At 42.9% G+C, this 18,960-nt stretch overlaps 1 long non-coding RNA gene across 1 annotated transcript in view; it reads left to right on the top strand.

The window, feature by feature from the left end:
• The first annotated feature begins 4,138 nt into the window (after positions 1 to 4,138).
• LOC107183747 overlaps positions 4,139 to 18,960 on the top strand; it is a 19,394-nt gene continuing 4,572 nt past the window's right edge. Inside the window, exons 1-3 of the long non-coding RNA XR_001514561.1 lie at positions 4,139 to 4,614; positions 5,603 to 5,606; positions 15,830 to 15,836. This is a non-coding gene — a long non-coding RNA (uncharacterized LOC107183747). The remainder of the gene's footprint in view (positions 4,615 to 5,602; positions 5,607 to 15,829; positions 15,837 to 18,960) is intronic.

Below are 18,960 nucleotides of genomic sequence, written 5' to 3'. Positions count from 1 at the left end.
ATAAGTTCAGCGCAACTGTTTCTATGACACAGGGAAGCCAGCTGTGGCAGAAGGGCGTTTTTATCTCCATGTGAGACTAGAAGCCGAAAAGTTCTCTGGGTCAAAAAAATGGCCACATAGACTGTTGGAGTTTTAAAAATACCCCTTTAGACCAACTTCTGCATGAAATGAGCTCAAAGAACAAAGAAAACAAAGCTTTGGTGAATGTGAAAACCCCTCAACCTCTCTACCCTTCATGCACAGTTCTAAAATGTCATACTCAAAACAACTCAAGAACAAAGGCTGTTCCTACACAATCAAAAAAAAAAAAAAAGTCCATGTACAGCATAGCTACCTGCCCCAAACTATCCACACTTTTACCTGAATGAGCCACGTAATATAGGAAAAAACACATTTAGTTACCCAGATGAGAATCAGAGCATCATGATTTTGATTTGCACGTAGAAATAGCCATTCACGGGTCTTTGACATCTGTTTTCTGTTTCCACTTTCTTTTCTCCTCCTAGATAAAATGTTGGGAGAAATTTTAAGCAGCTCAAAATTATCTTATTTCAGTATTTATCAATCAAACACTTTGCCATGGATAAAGTGTTAACCAGATATATTGTGGGATTTAGAAATCTTATCCTAAAGCAAACTTCATCTCAAAGATGAACTTGCATGATTGGGTAATGCACTCCCTCCCTCACTGTAGAATCCAGATAAATGTAAACAGATAAAATGGAGAGTCACTTAAGCAGAGGAATACCAAATGACCAGTTTCTGTGTTCTATGTTGGGACTGAGTTTCCTGGTGTTCAAGAAAAAAACTATTTCCACCACAATAGTGTTGCCTGATGCCATTAAATGTCTTCTAGTCAAGAGAATTTTGCAGTCTATGTTTCAATATATATGTAAAGTGGTTTCTCAACCTCAGAGCTGTGAACATTTTGGAGTGGCTAATTCTTATGTCCTCAGGGGTCTGTCCTGTGGGTTGTAAGGTGCTTAGCAGCATCCCTGGTCTCTACCCACTAGACCAGGGGTGGGCAAACTTTTTGACTCGAGGACCACAATGGGTTCTTAAACTGGACCGGAGGGCCAGAACAAAAGCATGGATGGAGTGTTTGTGTGAACTAATATAAATTCAAAGTAAACATCATACATAAAAAGGTTCGGTCCTTTTTTCACTAGACACTTGTAGCACCCCACCTCCATTTCTGACCACCAAGCATGTCTTCAATCATTGCCAAATGTCCTCCGGGGGCGAGGAGGGGAATTGCCCCTTTTTGGGAAACATGAGTGTAGAGAACATTGGAAGATATTTGGGCAGCCAATCTACTTCTTTAGGAATTGCCTCTGCCCATCAATATAAATTTATGTGCCTCTTCCACTAAAAAGGCTAGAGGAATCTTTACAGTTTCATGTAGCCAGATCCCTAGTCTCATCACCATCCCATGGACAGCTGACCCAGACACCCCAGAGAGATTCCTAGAGAATCCTGCTGGTACAGCTCCTCCATGAACTTGTCCACTATCCAGTGACCCTTGACCCCATCCTCCACAGCAAGATGTGAATCACAGAGCTGGGGGTAGAGGGCTTCTTCCTTGGGTACTATATCTCATCCCACGTGGTGGCAGATGCTTTCTTGTAGGCTATTCCTGAATTTTTACCCTTTACTAGCCAACCCCCTGTTACTATTATCCCCTGTTCAAGTTCAATCATTCCTTTGTATTAAGCTTTTCATATTCAAATTACTGGTAGTTTCTTTCTGCTCTTTGCACCCTGATGCATTATTATTTTTTGATCACTGACATCCTTGTCTGCTAATTCCAGCATGTGGATCATGGATGAGTATTTTTCTATTGATTTTTCTCTTTGAACTGTAAATCACAGTTTTCCATTTGTTCAAATGCCTACTCATTTTTTATTGTGTAGTAGATATTGTGGAGAAACTTTGTAGAGATTCCAGATTATCTTGTCTTCCGAAAAATGAGGGGTTGTGTTCCATCAGGTAGTCAGTGCTGAAGGGTGCCCTTGATGTGTGGCCACACCGCGCGTGCTGGGGTTTTAAGTAAACGTGCAGTCACATATTGTTTACTTTCTTATACTGCCCTGAGTGGCTTAGATATTAAATTGGGGGAAAATGCAGCATTAACTACAACAGTCTTAGTTGTACTGGTCTATGGAGGCACCTCATATACAAGAGACTTTTTTTGACAAGTAAGCCGGCTTTAAAATTCCCACAATTCAAGGCAAGCTTTGATATTGTGTGACTCTAAATACAAGGTAGTTTAGAAATTAGAATTATGTCCGATTTTGCAGAAGGTCAGAGTTTTTGTGTAATTGAATAATTTAGTTTCTGCTAAAATGCAGTCATGATATATAGTCATAGATATAGCAAAGTAACTTCACTCCCAGGGATGCATAAAATAAATTAATCTGACAATATGAGTTAGCACATTTTGGGGTTGCAGTGTTTTATTGCTTGGTATATAATACTTGATAGGGCAGGGTAATTTATTGTAGTTTGAAAATAATTTAATGATATTTTATAATATTCAAATAAAAATTTGCAAAGTCCTTGAATTAGCTCTGCTAAAAGAAACATAGTTCTAAATCTCTATTTCATATGTGGTCTCTGCCAGAGAACCACAGATGTCTTGAGAATAGAATCCCTATCTCATTGTGTCCTAAACTCCTAGCGAGTAATGATGCTCAATAATTTCCTTAACTGAGATTTAATCAAATAATGAACCATTAACCACTTGGCTAGTGGTGAGATAAATTTTGGCCCCTGAATGGTGGCTTATTTTGCAGTCAACTCTGTAAGTTAGATACCAGAAATAGCATCACTTATTCATTTATTCAATAAACATTACTGAGCTCGTATTATACACACAGGTGCTGTGAGAAGTCCAAGGGATACCAATAGGAATGCTTAATAGTTTTGTATGCATTCAACTCACAGTATAGAAGTGGTAATAAATATAACCATAAAATCACCATTAACACTTCCATTGCTGCTGAGATGTTACCTGAGAAAAGCCCACACACTTTCTGCATCTATCCTTTACTCTTGCACACCTCCTTACTCACAGCCCCTCTGATACCAGATGCATGGGGGCTTTCTCCACACCAAGCAATTCTGAAACACCAGCTGGGTGTCCTACAATTGACCTCAATTTTGACACTATCTACCTGCAGATAGCAGATCTCACAGGTGAAGTGCTCAGTCCTACCAGACAAGTGGTTCTCAACCTTTAAATACAGTTCCTCATGTTGTGACCCAACCATAAAATTATTTTCGTTGCTATTTCATAACTGTAATTTTGCTGCTGTTATGAATCATACTGTAAATATCTGATATGCAGGATTGTCTTAGGCGACCCCTGTGAAAGGGTCATTCGACAGCCAAAGGGGTCGCGACCCACAGGTTGAGAACCGCTGCGCTAGATAGTCTTCCACTTCAGATGTTGATCACAAATAGTAGGGTCCCTGGGTTACCTACAACTCAATTTGGCTACAAATTGGAGGTTTCCATGACTCCCTCCTTGGTTTGATTAATTTGCTAGAACAACTCACAGAACTCAGGAAACACTTACCTTTACCAGATTATTAAAGGACAAGGGTGAAAGAAAGACCAGTTGGAGAGGTACATAGGGCAAGGTCTGGGAGGGTGCCAAATCCAGGAGCTTCTGTCCCATGGAGTTGGGTTATAGCAGCCTCTTGGTACACAGATATGTTTACCAACCCAGAAGCTCTTGGAATCACATACTATTGTGATTTTTATGGATCCTTTCACATAGGTGTAATCAATTATTAACTCCATGCCCAGCCCCCCTGCCCTCTCTGGAGAATGTGGGGGCTGAAAAGTCCAAGCCTCTAACATGGCTGGGTCTCTCCAGTGACCAGCCCCCATCCAGGAGTCACCCAGGACCCACTCACAGTTACCTCATTAGAGCACATGATGCTCTTAGTGCTTAGGGCATTACAAGGGTCTTAGGAGGTCTGGTAGAGGAAGAGTCTATACCAGTGGTTCTCAACCTGTGGGTTGCAACTCCTTTGGTGATTGAATGACCCTTTCACAGTGGTCGCTTAAGAACATCTTGCATATCAGATATTTACATAATGTTATAGTAATAAGTTTATTTAGCAAGAAGTTTAGTTAGCATAAGTACACTCCATTTTGTATTAGCATAAGTTAGTATAAGTAGTCCCCATTTTATTCTTAGACCAAAACTTGTAAACAACTCCAAAAATAAGATGTGTGTGTGTGATTGATAAGCTTTGGACATGTACACAACTTTCCTGCCTGAGTGTATACCAAGGTAACAGGGCGGCACCCGTGTATGGCACCCGATAGGAGACACTGGAGACGCCCAGCTTCGAGGATTTAAGGAGAGCAAATCCGCTGCGGTTCTGACGCCTGTCTGACCTCCACAGACCAGCCGTTCTCCTCCTCGCTGGAAACTGCCAAACTGCCATTCCTGATCTGTCTTGAGCCCAAACTGTTAGAGGCTTCTCTTCGAGTCAAGAGACCGAGCTCCTGCCGCGGCGTATTGGACGACCTCCGTGTGTCTCTGTCAGTGAGTGTCTCCGGGTGGCCTGCCAAGGACTGAAACCCATCAGCTCTCTGGTAATAAACATGTGTGATTTCTTGCATTGTTTGTATCCTGTGTCTTCTCTCTTCCTAGTTTTTGGTTAAGCTCGGTCATATTAATTAATAGTAAGTACCCTTTGATGTCTGTATTGGTATATCCAAATGAGGAGCTTGGGTCACCTGTGCTTAAGTTCCCAAGAAATGGAGCACATTATGATTCATAACAGTAGCAACATTACAGTTATGAAGTAGCAACGAAAATAATGTTATGGTTGGGTCACAACATGAGAAACTATATTTAAAGGGCCAGTAGGTTGAGAACCACTGGTCTACACCATCTTGTGGACTCCTGGTTGGGTAGGGTTTACCTGATATTTGGATTAAGGGACATCTAAAAACAGACAAATTACTTAAAAATGTTGTGAATACTTTTAATTGACAAAGTAATTTGCCAATTAATTGAAAGTGGCAGATTTCTGTCTCACCTGTTTCAAAAATGCTTCACATTATTTACTAATTTGACTATTAACAAAGCACTGAGATATTTATTTTTTTAATTGAAAGTTGCCTAGTAATGAGCAGACATTCCAAAGACAGTCAGTAAGAGACAACATTAGTTTTGGTTTGTTTGTTTCTCTTGTGGTTAGTATTTTTTGTTAATTCACTGTTTTTGTTTATGTTTTTTCCTTAAATTTGACTTCTAGGTTCCTAGAATTGTAAGAGGATTTACAGGTCTTCTAATTCCGTTTTCTCAGTTTCATCATCAGAAGGTTTAAACCAATGGCGGAGTTCCTATGTGTAGCTTTGGATTTGTGACTTTTGTAGGCTTGGAGGCAGAGGGAAACTTGAAATTAAACTTCATTTACTCCAGAGACCCACACTGATAGACCATGTACCGAATCTGCCTTTCTCCTTGCTTTGTTTGCCCAACATGTCATTGCAACTTTAATGAGTTGTATATTTCTTTAAAAGGAACATTTATTATAGATCCTGGATTGTTTAGCTATCTTTGTAAAACATTTAGCAGAGTATGCAGCCTGGGATGGGGGTCACATTCTCACATGTGAGCAGCCAGCCAGGACTAAGCAGGTTGCCTTCTTTAGATGAGGCATATGAGTTCTAGTTGCTAAAGTCAGGCTCCATCCTGCCAGCTCCACTGGTTTCCCTGCCAATCTCCACGGACACTTGAATCTGAGACACCTAAGATAGATCAACACAATGACGCATGCAGTTTATATTAATCAAGTTCTACTAGGTGCTAGAATATAAGTCCCATGAGTGATAATGTGTTCTCTGCTCCATCTCCAACACCTAGACCCATGCCTGGCAGAGTAGGCAGAGGGATGATATGTTTTAAATGAAGAATGCCATGTCCTGAAGTTGACAAGTTTTTACTGTCAAGCAGCTCAAATGGGCAAGTAGCAATGTCTACAAGGCATCATAGCACAGGGTGGTGACAACTGTGAGAATATTGCCTACAAGGAAAGGAACATTTGAGAAGGAAAAGTTGAGAGGTGTGATATTGTCATTCAGTGGTTACTGTTAAAACCAATGGGGGGGGGAGTAATGTGGGGATAAGGACACATATGTAATAACTTGATCAATTAAAAAATTAAAGAAGTAAAATAAAACCAATGCTCAAACCTTAGCCCTCCAAGATAGTTTAAGTAAAAATAAAAAGTAAAATGACAGACAAATTGTCTTGGGCAAATTAGCTGAGCTATACACTAGCATGTGGAGAAATAAGAAAATTCCTATTTAATGTTGGCCAATTTATTAAACATGTACATTCCCCTCAAACCAAGAGATAAAATTCAGTGTTATCCAACCACAGTTTCTCCCCAACCATAATGTGTTAGTAGTTATTTCTGGGTTAATCTGTATCTACACATGGAGACTGTTTTTCAATGTAATTTAAAACAATTTCTGTTGAGTGTGTTATCGGAGCATACTTTTGCCCAACCAGTTCCATGCCAGAGGAAACTAATTCTTGTTGTCACTTGTATGATAATTTTTGCATTTACAAGACAATTTGAGACTCAGGCTGGTTCTGTTTTCCTTTTAGCATGCAGAAATAGTGTAATTTACAACTCATTATATATAGCTATATAGGAAGTATATGAACATTTGGGGATAAAAAAAATTTTAAATACAGCTACTTGGCATCTCCATTAAGGCAATTCAGACTTGAACATCTCACAGCATTCGTGCCAACATCTGTCCAATCCAGGAAGCAAGGCTGGTCCGGTGATAGTGGCATGAGCTTGAATTTGTGCACTTTTACTGTGGGATTCTGGGCACCTTCTTGCATGAATTATTGTTCTGAGAGATGTAGAGATTGACTAAGATAAAGCACCTTTAGGACTAAGACTGAAAACAGATGTTCTGACATCCTGTCCCTTTAATTTTTAGAGTCTATTATTTGCGTAGGGTGGTAAAATTGGTATTGGTAAATTGAGACTATTTATCTAGAGCTTAAGTCACAAATATGCTCAGTAATTCATACAGGAAGAACACCCGGAGAGTTGGGGTATACCCTGGGACAGCTGATGTTGAAATGTCAGCAGTTGTTCAGAATGCCTGAGCTTCAGGCAGCCTAAGGCAGAACAGAGCCCAAGATCACCTGTGCAGGTAAAAATGAAATCATTGGCATGAAAGGCAACATGAAGCCACAGACTGAAATTCTCCAGAATAATTCACAGCTCGTCTTCATTCTTTGGTGGCATCTTTTCCTCCAGAAAAAAATTGACTCATATTTCTTAGAATAAAGAGGTAATCATGCCATTGATGATGCTGAAGCAGAGACCTCACTTAGGGTTGAGTCATTGATCCACAGGTCAAAGCTTGCAAAGCAGGTCAGAAACCCAGTGAGAATTGTTAGGTTTGATCGAGCAATTGAATTGATACCTCTCCCCCGGGAACTGGCTTTCCAGGTCACTTCACTATGGACATTCCCTTGGACCACATTTCACTTGTGGTGACCACATTTCATTCTCTCGCCTCGGGTATGCATAAAGAAGTCTCTGCCCAGGAAAAAGCTTTCCAAAAGTCCTTTAAATGCTGCTGACTCCTGTCACTGGATGCTGGAGCTATTCAGTCTCAGCCACCTGGTGTGTAGATGATCAAATAAATTTGTAATCCCTCACCACTCTGGTCTGGTGCATTCCTCCTTCAGTGACCTAACATTTGGTTCTGAAACCCGGGAGGGTTCCATGGGGAGAGGAGCCATCATCGTGGCTTAAGGCACCCCAAGGTTGCTACTCAGAAAGCAGTAGGCAGTGGCAGCTCATCCTGGGCTTACCTCTGAATCCTACTTTGGTGACTCGATTGTCAGCCTCAATCAGGCCTCTCTCCCTCACAGAGTCCTCCCTGAGCCCCCCAACCTTTACCCAGCCAAGGAGGATGCCAGATCAGGACCCTCTCCTTCTCCATTGCTGCCCCTCCAGCCCACACCAGCCAATCTTCTCTAGGTGAGTGACGTTCCACAACTCCCCTAGTCTTGGGTCTTCTGCTCTCTCTCTCACTGACTTCTCGCAGGTCTCTCATCTCGAAAGGCCTAGCGCTAGGCCAGAAGACTCCATTTGGCTTTGGGTCCTTCTAGATTGGGGACGCCAGCTCATCCTGGGCTTACCTCTGAATCCTACTTTGGTGACTCGATTGTCAGCCTCAATCAGGCCTCTCTCCCTCACAGTGTTTAGCAGCAGGGATGCCTGCCCTAAACAGTCACCTTTGGATGTGTGGTCTGTCACTCACCCCTCCCCTTGTGGGTCACATTTACTTATCATGGGGAACACTTCCTCTGGACCCCCCAAAATGACGCCTCTCAGCTGTCCCCTTAAAAATCTTGACCTCCTCAGACTCAAGGGGTGGGGGGGGAATCAGGCCCAAACACCTCATTTTCTTTTGCAACACTGTTTGGCCACAATATAAACTAAATAATGAGTCTCAGTGGCCTGAAAATGGCACTTTTGATGTAACACACTGTGAGATTTACATAATTTCTGTTACCACAATGGAAAATGGTCAGAGATTCCATACAACCAGGCCTTTTTCGCCCTCCAGTCTCAATCCTCTCTCTGTGAGCCCTGCTTTACACATCAGATCCTTCTCCTTCACACAAAACATCATACCCCTAACACTTCTTATTCTGAATCTGCCTTTGACCCAGCAGACCACTGACCACCACCTCGTGATGTGCCCCCACCCTCACCTGCAATAGATTCCCTAGAACCAGGCCCTCCTAATTGCCAACTACCCTCTCTTTTGGTCTCTGAGGGCCCAAATCCTGAGAACACAAGTTCCAAAACAGCCTTTCCCCACCTAACTCTCACTCTCAGGCCAGCCAAAGACTCCCCTCCTCAACAGCCACTTCTACTCCTGCGCCCATTCTAGCCCGGAGGGAGGTAGCAGGAGCCGAGGGCATAGTCCGAGTCCATGTCCCCCCTTCTCTATGTCTGACCTGTCCCAGATTGAAAAAAGACGAGATTCCTTTTCCACTGATCCCACCACTTTTACAAAAGAGTTTGAATATCTCACCCAGTCTTATGACTTAACCTGGCATGATATCTATATTATCCTAACCTCCACCTTCTCCTCCGAAGAAATGGAAAGGTTTTGGCTGGCAGCTCAGGACCATGCTGATGAGCTCCACAAACAGGATAATCAGCAACTGGTTGGGGAAGAGTCTGTTCCCAGGAAAGACCCTAATTGGGGATATCAGGTAGATTCCCCGGGCAGTAGATTCCAGGCCCCCATGGTAACATGCCTTCTAGTGGGCCTCCAGAAGACAGCCCATAAAGCAGGTAATTAGGAAAAACTCAAAGAAATAACGCAGGGTCCCAAAGAAAACCCAGCCCTTTTCCTTTCATGCCTAAAGGAGGCTATCCAAAATTCTACCACCCTAAGCCCCACCTCGAACAAGGGACTTTTATTCTTAAACATGCCTTTCATCTCCCAGTGCACTCCTGATAGCAGACACAAATCACAGAAATTGGAGGAGGGCCTTCAAACCCCACAAAAAGACCTTCTAAACATAGCCTTCAAGGTTTTTAATAACAGGGATGAGGAAGCGAAGTTGGAAAAACAGAAGAGGGCTCAGGCAAAATACCAAATGTTAGCCACTGTCTTTCAGAGCTCCAGCGGGCGCAAGCAATCCTTCAGGGGCAAAAGTTCTAAGCCCCCACCAGGCCCCTGTCTCAAATGCAGCAAGGAGGGACACTGGGCTAAGGCTTGTCCTAACTCACATCCTCCCCCAGGGCCCTGCCCTCGCTGTAGCAAGGAGGGTCACTTGAAGGTCGACTGTGACCAACCCCCTCAAGGGAAGGCCACAACCCTTCCTCCTGGAACCCCAGACATCACTATAGCCAAATGCCACACACTTAACCCAGCAACCCTCTTACCCACACCTACTAGAGAAACCTCACATTCTTTTATGGAAATCCTGGATTTCAAGAAGCCTCTCTTTCCAAACATCACAGACCAAACCCTATCTAACACTGACTATACCTGGTTTATTGGTGGGAGCTCATAGACCCAACATGGGAAAAGATGGGCTGGTTATGCCATTGTATCCCATAAGGAAATTGTAGAATCTGAAACTCTTCCTGAAGGGACCACATCACAAAGGGCAGAGTTAATAGCTCTAAACTGAGCCTTAATTTTTGCAGTGGGTGAGATTGCCAACATTTATATATATTCCAAATATGCCTTCCACATTATTCATTCTCATGCTTCAATCTGGGAAGAAAGAGGGTTTCTAACCACTAAAGGCTCACCTATAAGCAATGTTTCCTTTATTCACAAACTCTTATCCGCAGCCCTCCTTCCTAAGGCAGCGCGGGCCATACACTGCAAAGGACACCAAGTCAGGAATGATCCCATAATACAGGGAAATAACAAAGCAGACCAGGAGACCAAGGAAGCAGCTCAGAGGGAGCCTCCATCTCCCCAACTCTTAGCTATACCTCATATAACACCCAAATGTACTTCAGAGGAACTCCAGCCCCTGTTAGCTCTTGGGGCCACTCAGGAAGATTCATTGTTAAAATTTCAGGGAAAATACATTCTTCCTCAGGGGCAGGCCCGAGATATCCTACGGGCTATTCACAATTCCCTATATATAGGATACAGACCGCTTTTACAACTCCTAAAACCCCTTATCTCATGTTCTAGCTTAACCTCCCTACTGTAAAATATCACCAAAACCTGTTCTACTTGTTACTCAGTATCTCCTCAAGGACAGGTTAGACCTCCATCTTCCCCCACTCATCAGGCTGGAGGCCAAATCCCCGGAAACGACTGGCAGATTGACTTCACTCACATGCCCTCCATTAAAAGAACCAAATATCTCTTAACCCTTGTAGAGGCCTTCTCAGGCTGGGTAGCAGCATTCCCCACCACGTCTGAAAAGGCCTCTGAAGTCACACAAGCCCTCATTCAGCATTTCATTCCCAGATTTGGCCTACCCACCTCATTACAGTCAGATAATGGACCTGCTTTCATATCTCAAATAACTCAACTGGTCTCCTCCACTCTGAACATCCAGTGGAACTTACACACCCCTGCCGGTCCCAATCTTCAGGCAAGGTAGAAAAGACAAACTCCTTAATTAAGTCCCACCTAACTAAACTAACTCTCCAAATCAAAGAACCTTGGACTACTCTTTTACCTCTAGCCCTTATGTGCATCAGGGCAACCCCCCGTGCACCCTCCTTTCTCAGCCCCTTTGAACTCATGTATGGAAGATCCTTCTTATTAGAAAACTTCCCTTCCACAGAAACCCCTCTAGGAGTCTATGTCCTCATTCTAAACCTAATATGACAGTTACTGAGAGAACATGCTGATCAGGTCCTCCCTCAACCTTTTACAGGAGACATTCCCCCTACTCCCCTACAGCCAGGGGACTGGGTCCTCCTAAAAGAAGTCCATCTGTCAAGTAATTTACAACCCCAATGGCAAGGCCCTTATCAGGTACTCCTAACCACCCAACTGCAGCTACACTATCTGGGCACACCTCTTGCTTCCACCTTTCCAGATTGAAACCTGTTCCTGGAGCACCTCCATCACGTGGGCTGCAGTCCCCTAAGTGTCACAGCCATCAGGTTGGGCCCACCAGACTCCGCCTTACCCACATCCCAGAAGAAGAGGACGAGTGAGTGAGCAAGCAACCTTGTACGTGCCCTCTGTGCACTGACCTCAGTAGCCCTGACCTCCCTGAAAGCCCACCTCCGCTCTCAATACAAATCCTCCAGGTCCTAGCTACTGCCTCTCTCTCACTTTTCATCAGTATTCTCACCTTTCTATGGGACTCCCTTCTATTAGGGGACTTCAATTACCCATGGGAAGAAATTTCCTTCTTCCTAGATCCCAAACAAACCCCCTTGGGATGACCTCGACCTTGGAAGTGGGGATTAGCTCTCCTTCTCATCCTATTCCAACCCTCCTCTCCTATACCCATAAGGAACTTTCTCACTTCCACTCATCTAGAACGAACACTTAACCTCACCCATTCCCTCTTAAATCAGACCAATCCAGCCTTAGCCAGGGATTGCTGGTTCTGCCTTTCCCTCTCCTCTTCAGCATACACCAACATCCCTATACCAATCAATAGGTGGAATCAGGCCAAAATCACTCTAGCTTATATAAAGGAAAAGGGGACTATATTTTCTGAAAAAGCAGACACACTACTAGGTAATTATCCTACAGCCCAGGCAAACCAAACCTCCCTTCTCTTCAGCACCTATATTCTATCTCTTACTAAGGTAGCTTCTTTCTCCCTCTTGGTCACAGGTCCTATCAGTCTACACACCCCCCCAATCTCCCAAGCCCCTTTATGCTTTACAAGATCACAGGGTAATATATCAGTAGGCCTCCTCCCACCATCAGCTTGCAACACTACAGTCAAACTAGAACTACTGGATACCCATTGGTCCCAATGGGTTGACTACCAAGTCTCCTGGAAGCTAATGGTCTTTTTCTACAGCCAATGTGTTTTACTTCTTATCCAACCATCCAGACCTAAGGCTTTAACTGCTCCTTTCCTTCCCTTTCACTTTTTTCTTGGATAACAGCCCACCACCCTAGTGTTCCCTCCCACTTTCACTGCAATAGAATCTCAACAACTCACATGTCACCCCTTATTGGTAGCACCATGGGCAACCACTCTCTCAGTTTGGAGTGTGGAGCCGGAAAGAGGAACCTCATACCCTTTACTCCACCTCTTCTCCTTATACCTATCAGCTTGATCCCATGATCAGGGATTCTTCTTTCTCTGTGGGGAGAACACATACACCTGTCCCCCCACCAACTGAACAGAGACCTGTACTCTCGTCTATCTCTCACCCAATGTAGGTGTGGCCCCCAACAATCAGTCTTTGCCTGTCCTTGTAACCCACCATATCCGACGCAAAAGGGCAGTCCAGATAATCCCTCTCCTCATAACCCTGGCATCATAGCAGCGGTTGGAACTAGCTTGGGGGCCTTACCCCTGCTCTAACATATTTTGAAATCCTGTCTCAGGACTTACAAGAAAGCCTAGATGACATTGCCAAAGGTTTAGTTCAAATTCAGGATTAGATAGATTCACTAGCGGCTGTCACCCACCAGAACAGAAGAGGACTAGATCTCCTACCAGCAGAAAAAGGGAGCGGATGCCTCTTTCTGGAGGAAGAGGATGTTTTTATGTCAGTCTGGCCTAGTCAGGGATGCTGCCCAAAAACTAACAGAGAAGGCCGCAAAGATCAGGGAACAGCAATCAAATTCATGGGATTACTGGTTAAAGAATATAAATTGGTATACCTGGCTATTTCCCTTCATAGGACCACACACATTTCTATTCCTCATCCTTGGTTTTGGCCCGTGTATGCTGTGCCATTTCTCATCTTTCCTCCAAGACTCCTTTCAAGCCTTCACCAACCAGTCTCTCAGAGAGATCATGCTACTAAAACTGCTAGCTCCAACCAGAAGGAACCTATACAACATTCCAGCTGACTACAGTCAAAGGCCAACCCCCTGTGATCTCGACATATAGACTCAGCAGGATGTAATTGCAGAAGATATCACCTTCGTCCCTATTCTTTAAAACAAAAAGGCTGGAATGTTAGGTTTGAAGGATCAAACCTAACATTGATACCCCTCCCCTGGGAACTGGCTTTCCAGGTCAATTCACTATGGACATTCCCTTTGACCACATTTCACTTGTGGTGACCATATTCTATTCTCTCCCCTCCGGGTATGCATAAGGAAGTCTCCGCCCAGGAAAAAGCCTGCCAAAAGTCGTTTAAAAGCCGCTAACTCCTGTGACTGGGTGCTGGAGCCATCCAGGCTCAGCCACCTGATGTGGAGATGATCAAATATATTCGTAATCCCTCACCACTCTGGCCTCCTGCGTTCCTCCTTCGGCGACCTAACAAGAATAAAGGTTCAGAAGGAAATCCAGTGTCCAAGAAACCAAAGGTCCAAATAATTGAAGGATAGCAAATCTAGAGAAGTGTACTTGATCTTCCTTGGCTGGGGCAGGCATCATTGTTCAGTGGGGCACTCTTTGCTTCTGAGCCTCGATAAGGTGTCCTTCTAGTCCCACCCTTCAGAGAGCCTGGTGCTGTAGCTCAGGTTAAACCCTAATTCAGTGATGGCGAACCTTTTGAGCTCAGCGTGTCAGCATTTTGAAAAACCCTAACTTAACTCTGGTGCCGTGTCACATATAGAAATTTTTTTGATATTTGCAACCATAGTAAAACAAAGACTTATATTTTTGATATTTACTTTCTATATTTAAATGCCATTTAACAAAGAAAAATCAACCAAAAAAATGAGTTCGCGTGTCACCTCTGACACGTGTGTCATAGGTTCGCCATCACTGCCCTAATTACTCCCCCAGGCAGAGGAACTTGCTCAGGTGTCTGGTTCAACTTCCTAAAGACCAGAGCGGAATGCATGTAAGGGCTACCGTTGAGCCGCACTGTTATTTGTTACATTGGCACCAACCAAGGTTGGACAGAGCGTCTTCTTAAACCTGCTGAGGATGGGCCGCCAAGTGAAGAGCAAGAGAACATTTCCCAGTAACTCAGTGTCTCTGAACAATGGTTGCTGCCACTTTTGGTAAAATGCTTTATTTTCCTGAAGGAGATGTTACGTATTTAAATTCTACTACTGACTTAAACTACTGGGAAAGGTATCTTTTTTCCTATTCATGCTGAGTTGTATAAACATAGCTGAAGCTAATTTGCCATTTCAACAGAGGTTGCTATTGTGTGTTCTGGGAAGCTAAGAATATGTTGTTCTTCATAAAACCCCATTTCCTGTGGGGAGAATGTTACCTTCTGGATAGAATGTTCTGTTACAGGCTGGTCCTGGAGCAAATCTATTGCAGGTTATTTACCGACAAGGTTACATTTCATTCCGCCTGTCATTCCAGTGAGCTTGTCATCATATTCACTTGCTCACTCGTGAATTTTAATATTACCCATTTATATGCAGGTTTCTATTTGAATATAACCAGCTAATTCTGGATCTTGTCAAATTCTCCTCTGTATTTTTGCTGTAGCTGTTGTCTTTCATGGCACTGTTATTACTTTAAAGCTGCTATCCATAGGCAGCAGAAGATATTTTGTCTAATATGACTTGATCTTCTTCAAGGTCTTTTTCATATTTCTTCATCTTTGGGGAGGAGTAGTATAGAAAATGGCCAAGAGCATGCATGAATAAGTTATGTTGTTAAAATCTTAGTGGAGTACGTGAATGTAACCTTAGGCTCCCATCAGAGTTCAGAGAAAGGTTGTATATTAAACATGATTTTCGCAACATTTTTTCCCTAAATATCCTATAATTTGTAAATAAGTGAACATTGTTTCATGTTATGCGGAGCCAAGAGTATTTTTCCCCAGTGAGTTTTATTCCATGTAACAATCCATGTCCCTTAAACTGATGTGAAAAGAAAATGAAAATATTTTAAGCCGACAGGCTAAGGTAGCATAATTTAAAATGTAATACTATCATTCATGATGAGTGAATGATATGTTGGCTGAAGTCGGTATGTTGGCTGAAGTCGATTTGAAGATCTGGGGCTGCAGCATTACCACATACCAAAAGGCTTTTATTCTTTCTCTTCTGCTGACAAATCTCAAATTAGGGCCTTGAAAACTCATTCTGCTCTCCTCTCTTTTATCACTGAAATCAGAATATTTGATGGTGGCGTTCAGACACTCGTATATTTTAAACTTTCCAGGTGATTCCACAGGGCACCAAGCTGGAGACCCAGGGTCTGGACTGTACAAATTATGATCAGATGTTTCATGAGAGCCTTAAGAGACCCTGTTGGTTTGCTACTCAAACATCTGTTCTCAATCCCTTCTCACCAGCGGACATCAGAGTAGATACCGACTTGTTTTTCTCACCTTCCTAGAAGTCGATGTGAGTTTGAATTGGCTGTGGCACCGAGCAGGTATGTGGTGGGGAGAATGGACTGATGGAAAGCAGCTGGGCAGTGGAGCTGTTCTGATAGTAATCCCAGCCAGAGGATCATGGGGCTCGGCCAAGGCAATTGCAATGGAAATGGGAGAACAGAAATGCATGGGAGAGGGGAATTTTACTGGGCAGAAGTTGATGACTGGTTGTAAATCAAGTCGGGGCATAAGGAGGTGTCAAAAATGGCTAGGGGTTTCTTTTTCTCCTCAGAATACATTTCTGAAATTGAAACTGCAGGAATAAAATGTAGACACATATAAGTTATAGATAAGCAATTGGAAATTTCTATGTCATTAAACATTTTTCACCAGCAGTGCATAGTAAATATAGAAAAATGATAAAAGAATTGCTTTTAATCTCACTCACCCGACAGGGTATTTATTGTATACTGTCATAGACAGTGTTTATTAACTATACCAAATTCCCTTCCTGCCTGCAATCCTTGTGGTAGATAATACTGCTTAGTCTATGATAAATGCTATAATACAAAACTTAGAGAATGCAATATGTTATAAAATATGACATATGTAGCATGTGGTATTCTGTATATAATAGACTCACTAGTAATGTCCTTCCTTTTTGTATTTGAGATCCTACATATTGACTGACCTTTGTTTTTACTTTTAAATGAGATTTCGTGTTTCCTTTTACTATAGTAGGTGGATCATTTTCCTTATAGGATATAGGTAAATATTGTTGCTACATAGGTAAGCTATTGATTTCCTATATTTCATTTGTAACAAGTCACCTTACTAAGCTCCCTTAAAACTTTTAATGCCTTTTTCAGGTAATTTTTGTCTAGACAAAATAATTTTCCCTTTTAACAAAGTAGAATCATTTCATTTAATTATATCTCAGGTTTCCCCCCTCTTTTATCCTGCCTACCCTCAATTCCCCCTCATCCCTCCCTCTTGCCATCCCTTTCTTTCTTCTTGTCTTTTGCTTTGGCTAAAACCCAATGAACAATGTTAAATAATAGTGCTGACTATAATTATGTCATTTTATCCAGGAGTTCTGAAGGCTAATGTCCATTGCATTTCCATTAAGTGCTAGAAGAGATTGTGACATTTCATGATTGTTATTTTTCATAATTTTAGCCATGGTGTGTTTTTTTAGTACATCTAGTACTAATCTGCTAAGATTTAATGTATGATTTGGTCTGACTTGGTTCTCAGTTTTGAAGGGAGACCATCAGTTTGTGTGTGAGGGGGCACACTATTTCAGCTCTGGACAACAGGCAAATACCAGCCTTTCTAGTTGAAATTGAAAATGTACAATTTCTTCTAGGCTTTAAAAAAGTTTAAAGATCCTGGCCCAGCCAGTGTAGCTCAGTGGTTGAGCACCAACCCATGAACCAGGAGGTCACGGTTCAATTCCCGGTCAGGGCACATGCCCGGGTTTCAGGCTCAATCCCCAGTGTGGGGCATGCAGGTGGCAGCCAATAGATGATTCTCTCTTATCATTGATGTTTCTATCTCTCCCTCTCCCTTCCTCTCTGAAATCAATAAAACCATATAAAAAAAGTTCAATAACCTGGAACTTATCTTTTCTTAGGAAATGTGATGAGCAGCTCCTGATATGGCCCTGGTTGCAGTAGCACCACCTCTTGCCCAGACCGAATTGAAGTCCCAGCCCTTCCCTCCTCCTCCCCACAGTGCCCGGTGGTATATTCTTTATCGAGCAGCCCGATCGGACCTGGTAACATGTATCAGAACATTCTCCCACTTCTCTGCTAAGAATGAGCCAAAGCTCCCTGCCTCACCCTAAGGGCGAGAGCTGGCCTGCTCCTTCTTCCCTGACCAGGTTCCCGCCTGGGTTAATGAGGGTGAGCTTCCCAGCTGTCTCTCTCTCTCTCTCTCTCTCTCTTTCAGGTTCCTGTTGTTTCTGGAATATGCCCAGCATGCTCTCACCTAGTGATGGGTTTTCTACCACATCTTCTCTCTCCTGGAACTCATCCCTGGTCACAACCAGGTATCTCATCTCCCTTCCCTCCTTCAGGTATTCTAGGCTGTCTTCCCAGCAAAGCTTTCCTGGCCTCTACTGAACAGAGAACTTCCCTCATGTTCCTTAAATGGACGTAGCCACAGTTAATTATTTATGGGGCACTATTCTAAAGGTTTGCCACGTGAACTCAATCCCCACAACAGCACTGTGGCGTAAACACTAGAAATCCCATTTTGCACAAATGTTTGAGGTTTGAAGTTACTTGTACACAGCTTCTGAGGTATAGTGGGGACCAGAGGTGGATAGGCAGGTGCACTGGCCACCTCTCCTGCCCTGGTTTGTTCCAAAGGATCATTTAATCACCCCTCAGGTTTGAGGCCGATTGTGTTTTTCTCTGTCCCATCACAATTGGGATTTTCTCACATCTCTATTCCTTTTGTTTTCCTGAGCCCTGGAGCAACATTTGGCATTCACAGGTTCCAATAATATATAATTTTGAAATAATAAATGTAACAAAAGAATCTGGAAAGTTAGCTAAAGGTAGAGATTTCCTGTTGAGGGATTAACTCTTTGATAACTTTTAAATATGTTTTTTTTTAATTGGTTTGTTTTTGTGTTTTATAGGAAGAGGGAGAGATAGAAGCACTGATGAGAGAGAAACATCATCACTGGGCTGCCTCCTGCACTTCCCCTACTGGGGATCAAGCCCAAAACCAGGGCATGTGCCCTGAACGGGAATCGAACCTGCAACCTCTTGGTGTACAGGACAACACTCAACTAACTGAGCCACACCAGCTGGACTCTTTGATAACTTTTAAAAGCTTTCATTATAGTTATTGTATTATTAGGCTGTCTATATCCTAATAGATGTAGATTTAGTCATCTTTCCCCCTAGAAAATTAGCCTTCTGGATGCCCCCAACCTCATCCCAACTATATACATAGAAAGCTACCACTTTAAATATTTTCTCTTCAT

The sequence above is a fragment of the Myotis davidii genome, unplaced genomic scaffold (genome assembly GCF_000327345.1).
Source record: "Myotis davidii unplaced genomic scaffold, ASM32734v1 scaffold343, whole genome shotgun sequence".
Classification (NCBI taxonomy): domain Eukaryota; kingdom Metazoa; phylum Chordata; class Mammalia; order Chiroptera; family Vespertilionidae; genus Myotis; species Myotis davidii.
The sequence above is the reverse complement of the archived record's forward strand: the minus strand, read 5'-3'. Positions and strand labels throughout refer to the sequence as shown.